Source organism: Chenopodium album, chromosome 25, assembly GCF_948465745.1.
Source record: "Chenopodium album chromosome 25, dcCheAlbu1.1, whole genome shotgun sequence".
NCBI classification, from domain to species: Eukaryota; Viridiplantae; Streptophyta; class Magnoliopsida; order Caryophyllales; family Amaranthaceae; genus Chenopodium; species Chenopodium album.
The window spans coordinates 21,001,417-21,009,571 of record NC_137858.1 but is presented as its reverse complement, the minus strand read 5'-3'; the positions used below and the strand labels follow the sequence as shown (position 1 = coordinate 21,009,571).

Sequence of the window (8,155 nt, the reverse complement as noted above, 5' to 3'; positions counted from 1 at the left end):
TTATCTAATTTCTGGCAAATAGTAGTAAGCTGAGCTTGCATAAGGGTTACTGAATCAACATGATGCTTGCCCTTATTAGCATAACCTCTCGTATTCCCATATTGGGAATTATGGATCGCCATATCTTCAATAACCTGACCTGCATCATCAACATTAAGATTCATAAATCTACCGCTAGCTGCGGAGTTTAAAATTGTCCTTGATACATTCCCTAATCCATTGTAAAAGGCTTGAATTAACTGCCACTTCGCCAAGTTATGGTGGGGACACTCCCTCTGCAGATCCTTGAATCTTTCCCAAGCCTCATATAATGCTTCATCTGGCTCCTGGGCAAAATTCTGAATGGCACTTCTCAATAAAGCTGTTTTCTCTGCAGAGTAATATTTATTATAAAAATTCAAAGCAAGTGTCTCCCAGTTAGTAATACCTAGTGCAGTTCTATTCAAACCATTAAACCACAATTTAGCTTTTCCACATAAAGAAAAGGGAAAAAGAATCTCCCTGATTTGGTCCTGCGTTACCCCATTCTGCCTAATAGTATTGCAGTATTGACAGAAATCCGCAATGTGAAGATTAGGATCTTCACCCTTAGCTCCACTGAACTGCTTTCTTTCTATCATCGTTATAAACTGGGGCTTGATCTCGAACTGGACTCCCTCGAGATCAGGTGTAGGAGAAAGATGTGGAAAATCCGTCAGGGACGGCTGCGAATAAACGCTGAGCTTGCGAGGTGGAGGTGGTGTACCCATCTCTAATTCTGAATCAGAAGAGTGCTCCGAATCACTAGAGTTAGGTAGTGGATTTCTAGGAATATCGTTACTCCCAGAATCTGCCAGGATCTGCCTATAAAAATTCTTCTGTCTATGGAGAGAGCGCTTGATCTCAGGATCGAATGGAATGTAACCTGATCTGGAACAACTGGGCATAAACAAAGAACTAAAAAGACAGATATTAGAACTACCTCAAAAAACTAATGTCCTTTGAGGCAAAAGGAAAATAATCTAGACTACAAAAACAATTAGAAATAAAAATAAAACCGTTTCCCCGGCAACGGCGCCAAATTTTGACAAGCTAAAGTCGTATCGCCTAATCAAAAGTAATTACCTAAGTCCACTAGCTTATGCAGATAGGGAAGTAGGGTCGAATCCTCAGGGAAACAAGTCTTTCTACTCCTAATTAATTATTATAATCTAAATGATTAAAGTAACTAATTTGGTTGTGATTATAAACTATACTACGAAGATTATGAGTAAGGAGAATAAATAAGGAAGAAATCAATAATAATAAAGCCTAGGGCATAGGTTCACTAATAAACAATATTCCAGGGTAAAACATAATAATCAATCATCAATGCATTAATAAATCAGATCATAAAGGGCTTTCGCTACGTATTACAATCACAGAGTTAATTTACCAGTATTAAATCTCATCTCTCGAATCTCGACCTAACCATTTATAAATTAATCTGCCTATTGAAACTAAGCCTAAACATCAATTCTCATCTCTCGAATCTCGAATCAATATTGCTAAACTCATACAATTAAACCTGGCCAAATCTAATTGCATAGCATTTAAACAATCAATAGGAAATCAATTAAGCATTAACAATTAATAATCATAAAATTACCCCTTCATATTATTTATTAGATCCCCCTAAACCCTAGAAAGAGAACTACTCACGCATAATTAAATATAAACTAAACAAAGCAATTAAGCAAGACATAAGAAATTGAATGAATAAAAATACTAAGATTAATAAGAGAGAAATCGTACCAAGACGGCGGAATTACAATGGAGTTTAGGAACAAGAGAAAATAAATCTAGAGAGAGAAAGTCTAAGTAGAGAGAGAAGGAATTAAAACTAGAGTAAAGAGAAGTGAAAAGAAGTAAGTAATCTTGCCTAATAAAATTACATTAATACTAAGCAAGAGTCCTAAACTGAACATAATTAATCGGAGATAAACCTCCCCTAAAACACACGCGCCCGGTCGGGCAAGGGGCCGCCCGACCGGGCCCGCCTTTTTATCCTCTTAAGCTTTCTCGCGCCCGGCCGGGCGCGTGCTCCGGGCGCGGGCTTCTTCTCGCTGCTGCTCGCCCCGCCCAGCCGGGCGCGCCTTCGGGCGGCCCCATGGTGGTCCGGGCGGATCATCTTGGGCCTCAAGGCTTATTCCTTGGGCCTCCTAACTCGGTCCAATTGCCTCGTATCTCCAAAACTGAGCCCTTAGTCACTGATTTGCTACCTCCAATCAGTCTTGGGCTATCGAAAGTGGTCGCGGTCTTCCAACACTTGTAGATGCTCCTCGAAAACCCGGAAAATTGCTCCAAGTACGCAAATTCCTACAAAACTCAAGCAAAACTACAAAAACACTGGAAAACACAAATTAGTAATAAAAGTGGCTCGAAGGAGCCAAAAACACTACTAATTACGACCAAGGGACGAGGGTAAATATATATATAAAATGAACACATCACAAGGCATGTAAATACTTTTATTAAGAAAACATGCTTTCGAAATAACCATTTAAATTTAACTTGTCACAAGTCACTTTCGAAATTAGACTTTCTAAAATTAAAAACCTTCCAAGGGTAGTAATGTTTATCAATAAAAGCTTTCCAAACCAATTTATAAACTTTCCAATTTATAAACTTTCCAATTTTAAAATATAGATCCAAACCAATTTTCCTCACCTAAGTGTGCACACCCCCCAAGCAAGTTATACTATACTCGAGGAAAGACCATATCATACAAAGCTCATGGTCTTATTTAACCAGTCCCGAGCAGAGAGACAATTAAAATGCCTAATACTCAGGCTCATAATGAGCTGCAAATTAATTAAATAAAGTGATTTATAAATTAAACCAACTTTTATTAAATCAATCAATACTTTTAGAGATCAAAGATTTAAATCATAAAGTCATATATTTTAACTCGTCATGAAAATCATTAACTTAAATATTCATATGTAACATTTATTCAAACAATCATTAAAACAAACATTTAACAAAACACGCATTGTATCAAGGACCTAGCCACCTATAGGTACCTTGATCACGAGAACAAAAAGATCACGAGAACAAAAAGATACGACTACTAAACTTGACCACGATCGAGGGACTCTTCCTACACAATTAAAATAACCTTAATTAATATAAGGTTAAGAAAAATAAACACAAAATTATAGATAATACTCTACTTTTGCATGAATTACCGAAACCTTTAACCTTATTAAATCAAAACTTTAATAATTTTATAGTATCAAAAATTAGCTAGTATATGTCAAATCATCACATTAATTAGTATTGAAATAGCACTTATAAAATTAACAATGATGATACTCATAATGATCTTGAGATAAAAAGAAGGCAAGTTATTAGTTGCTTGCGGCAGAAGGAGGGTGAAAGAAACAAAGTGATACTACACCTTAATGTAGTACGGCAATAAGTATTAGGCGGCAGCAATAGTTGCGGTTACGGTGTTGGTTTTGGGCATGAAAGAAAGAAGGAGAGGGTCGTGAGTTTAAGAAATAGAGATGAGAGTTTTCTGATTTTTGTGTGAGATATTTGTGAAGGATTGAAGGTCTATTTATAGTGTTGAGAGTTTAGAAAGGATAGAGCTTAAGGTGTGATATGATTACTAGAAAATATGATAAGTTTTAAGGGTTGTTGCGATACTTGAATCATATTCAGTCTAGATTAGTAGTTGGGTTAAAAGATAAGAAAATTTAAATAGATACACATATGGTTGGGAGAAGGAAGATAGGAACAAAATGAGATGATGAATAAGAGAATTAGAGGTTAAGTTAAATATCATCATTAACAAAGTAAAGTGATAAAAATCATTCAAACCATCAGCTTCAATTCACGTTTCCAATTTTTATTTTATTTTTTTAATGAAAACGAAAATCATAATAAAAAAAATTGAAGAATATATCAAAATTAGTTAAATACATAATGTATATTAGATAATTCTCTTGAAATAGTTAGTATAATAAAATATGGACCAACCTTTAAAAGATAATTAAACCTATATAATTATTTTAGAAATTAATTATTCAAATGATTAAATACTTATATTTGGCGCCAAAATTTAAAATTCATTTTGGCTCCAAATTAAATAATTTAGGAACTTTCCAAAATATTTTCTAAAATTCGGGGTATTACACAAGTTACTATGTGAAATTAATTAATTAAAAGTTTGTTTAAAGTGATAAAAACAACACTAATTAATCAATTAAAGTTATTTAAATAATAAGAGAAAAGTTATTTATCTAAGTGCTAAGGAAACTAACCATTCTTCTTTTATGCTAAATCTTTGATTTAGATGTTTATGGACTTTCTTTCTTCTTCGTACCTCCAAGGACTTAAATGGATTCAATTAGGGTTGGAAAGTATTTGGGAAGAGAGAAGAAAAGTAGTATGATAGTAAGAGGGTTTGAGATATTAGGGATTTCAGAATTTAGGGTTTAGAATTCTGATTTTACTGTTGTGTTTGAGGTTGAACAAAAACCCCTATTTATAGGCGTAGGAACCTAGGTTCAGTGTTAGAGTCGCTGTGTCAGGTGGCGCGCGCAACTCTCGGAGTCGCGCTAGTGTGCCCAACGCAACTCTTTGACTTGCGCTTGGCAGGCGTGCGCAACTCGGACAATTTTTGCCTTAAACGAAAACGGGTTTTTTTAAAAACTTCCATAACTTTTGATTACGAAGTCGGATTAAGAAATATGAGATATCATTGGAAAGATCTGAATGTCTACTTTCCAATGCCGTTAAAATTAGGTTAAAGTTTGTTATTTATCTAAAGATATGGCCGTTCGAGTGCAAGGGTGTCGGTTTTTAGGGCCCGATTTAGTATTTTGATGATAACTTCTTCATTTTAACTTGAAAATTGGGTTTATAATATACCGTTCGAAAGATCTTCAATAGGTTTATCCATTTGTATAGGCCTTGCACGGAAATTTGATGGTTGGTTTATCTATTTGGCTCGGTTTTTCAACAATGTAAGATCCATTGGATCCAATCTATCATTGCATTTGGCGCATTTGTGTCCGTTATTAATCAAGTCTAAACATGTATGAGCACGTTTTAGGCCTAATTAGTAAATTGGACAAGGCTCTAAGATAACTTGGTCTCAAATATGGGTTTTAACTTAATTCATAATGTATTTCGTAGTATATAAACACTTCAACTTTTATCTAGCATGAAGAACGGGTATTTGTAACATCATCGCACTTCCTATCTGGATAGGAGGCCAAAAGTAGGTATCTACAACTTTCAGAGATAACAAGTTTACATTAGCGTAATCTTAATCTACTTTAACAACTTTTATAACTTAACTTTTACTACTTTTGCATAGCATATTCGAAGTATCCGAAAATTAAGATGTTAAGGTAAGATATTCAAAGCCACTACAATCTTTGACCACCAACAAACAACTAGATTATAATGAGTTCCTAATAAATCTCAAATTTTAGTAGAAATTTATGATATAAACTGTATAATTAAATTGCAAATTTAATTTAAGTTGAATCTAATATTGTAGTAAAAAACTAAATACTTATTCAATAACAGATAATCAAACAAAAAATCATGAATAATCGGAACCCTAAAAACAAATCAACTAGATTATCCAAATACAACAAGTTTGATGCACGAAAGACAAAAAAAATTGAAATAAACCCATAATCAATACCTCATTTTGAGCTCGAAGTATCAATTCAAAGAAATTGAAGAGTTGAGAATTCCTAGTCATTTCTTTTTCCTGGGAAGTAAAGAGCGAAACCAACTTTTGGGGAAGTAGAGAGAGAAACTATCGTTGGATTGGTGAGATATTGGAATTGCGCGAGATTAATCTCACCTACATATCTTGTCTTAATCCAACTATGCATAAAAGTTCGCAGTTCTCATTATTCACGAGGTTCTCACGGTGACTCGGTTCTATATCTGTAACACCCCCGATTTACTAATTAATAATAAACAAGAATTAAAGGAAAATTAACGACCTTTAAAATAAAATTGCGGAAGCATACATCTAAATTGGAGGTATTACTGCCACACTCGACAACTTGTCAAGTGCTAAGGCTTACAAAATCCCAATAATTACATCCCAATATATCTAGGTGAACTATTTATACAACTTTATAAACTCGTTATAGCATACTAATAGATCACTTGAGCTCTTTTAGTTACGATCACTTGATTAACCTGCTTAGACAAACTTGACTGCTCACCATTAAGGACAAATTCCAAAATAGATCGTCGCAGGGCCACCATAAGAAAAAGACATGGCCGCAAACACAAGTAGCACAACAAAACAACACACACGTCAGCAAAAAGCTGAGTAATCACCACATATCAAAATACAAAGAATAATTGAATAATTTATAAAACTAGCTCAATTAAATAATGTAGTTCGAAACTACATTACACATTGTACTCTGAAAATAACCTTTATCAACTCAACCTCGAATAATAATACTAACCTTTACTCAACTCTGTATCCCATAAGTGTGTCGTGCTCATTGCTCTATACCTAGCCTTGGACATGGGTAATTCGAATTAAACCAACAAGTATAAAAACTTGAATACTCCCAATAACCAGAAAACACCTTGAACCAGACCACATACGGGTCAATTCCCACTATAGGGGACCATATAAAAATAAGTAAAGATTGTACCTCATTCTTAACTCATGATCATTATCTCATTACCAACATACCAAGGACTAGGTCTATAACGCTGAGCCTCAAACCAAGAACAAAATAATAATCTCAACCTTTTTGATCTCATACATCGATCAAATAATCATAAACTTGATAATAAATAGTATCTCAATAATGGCACGAGTTCCCAAATTACATGACAGTTCGATTCATAATATCTCAACTCATGCAAAAAAAACACTAGTAACCCGAATATAACCAAATCTCAACCCAAAAATAATACTCTGCATTAACAACCCTAAAACCTCGATAAAACAATACTCCCTATAACAATAACATTAAAAATCCCAGAAAAAAATAGAACAATCAATCAATACAACAATAATAACAAGACAATTAAATCAGATCATATCATAAAATTATATACATCAATCATAGCTATAAACTCAAGCATATAAATATCAAATCATGCAATAATATAAAGCAATAATTATACAAACAATTACACATAATATAGTATACAATCAAACATCTCCAAATTGATAAAGTGTGATTACCTTTCGAGAAACAATTAAGCTAATATTAGAGGTGTACCATTGCCACTCGACTCACAACTTGCAAATCAGGCGGAAGTTTGGATAAGTTAGTAATAGTGTTGATAATTGATCATGAAAGCACTTTATATATAACTTGTAGAACTTTAACAAGATACGTAAGCTTATCATGATAAAAGTTTGGTGGAAAATCATGATGATTATCAAAGGCTAAAAGGTTTAAGAGAATTCTATTTTTGATTGAAAATGTGGCTTAAGGTACGGCTTCGGCAAAATAAAGAGGATGAAAGTTAATACTAAAGCTGCAAATAATATAGTAGGGTTTTAGAATATCTACGGGTTCTTATAAAAGAGTTATACAACTAATAAAATAGGTTTAAATATACGAAACTCGTAAAATATTAATTTAATAAATAATAAAATAAATGGGTATTACAATATCTATAGTACTATATTAAGAGATAGGACCTTTTGGTTGATAAATTTTGCTTTTCCTAAAAATACCCTTCTACATTTTAAATTAAAGCTACTTTTTGTTTCGGGGTTTTTTGTGGAGAGTTACTTCACCAAGACTGGATTCCGACGCCTGTACCTGCAAAACAACGGAGACTCAGGTTGGGTAGAGTTTCGCCTCCGACGATCAAGTTAGAATGCGTACGGAGAAAGTAAAAAGGTGCGGAAAGTAAAGTAGATCTTCTCAGATTCCAAGATCAAGTGTTTTCTCTGATGTGAGAAAATTAATTGTGTTTAATAAGAGAACGTAACCCCAAAATGGGGGGAATTCTCCCTATTTATAGGGTCATTGGAAAATGTGCCCCTTCCTAAGTCATTCCGACCTAGATTTGGTGGGATGCACCGTTTTACGGCTTTCTCAGGAATTGAGCCCTAAATGCCGTCTTTTCCCTTTCTTAGTGGGAGTGCCATGTGTCAAATGATGAGTGGCCC

At 34.0% G+C, this 8,155-nt stretch overlaps 1 non-coding gene across 1 annotated transcript; it reads left to right on the top strand.

The window, feature by feature from the left end:
- The first annotated feature begins 252 nt into the window (after positions 1-252).
- On the top strand, positions 253-359 carry LOC145615841 (small nucleolar RNA R71). Its single transcript, XR_014107424.1, has one exon. It is a non-coding gene; the product is annotated as a small nucleolar RNA R71 (small nucleolar RNA).
- Positions 360-8,155: the final 7,796 nt, after the last annotated feature.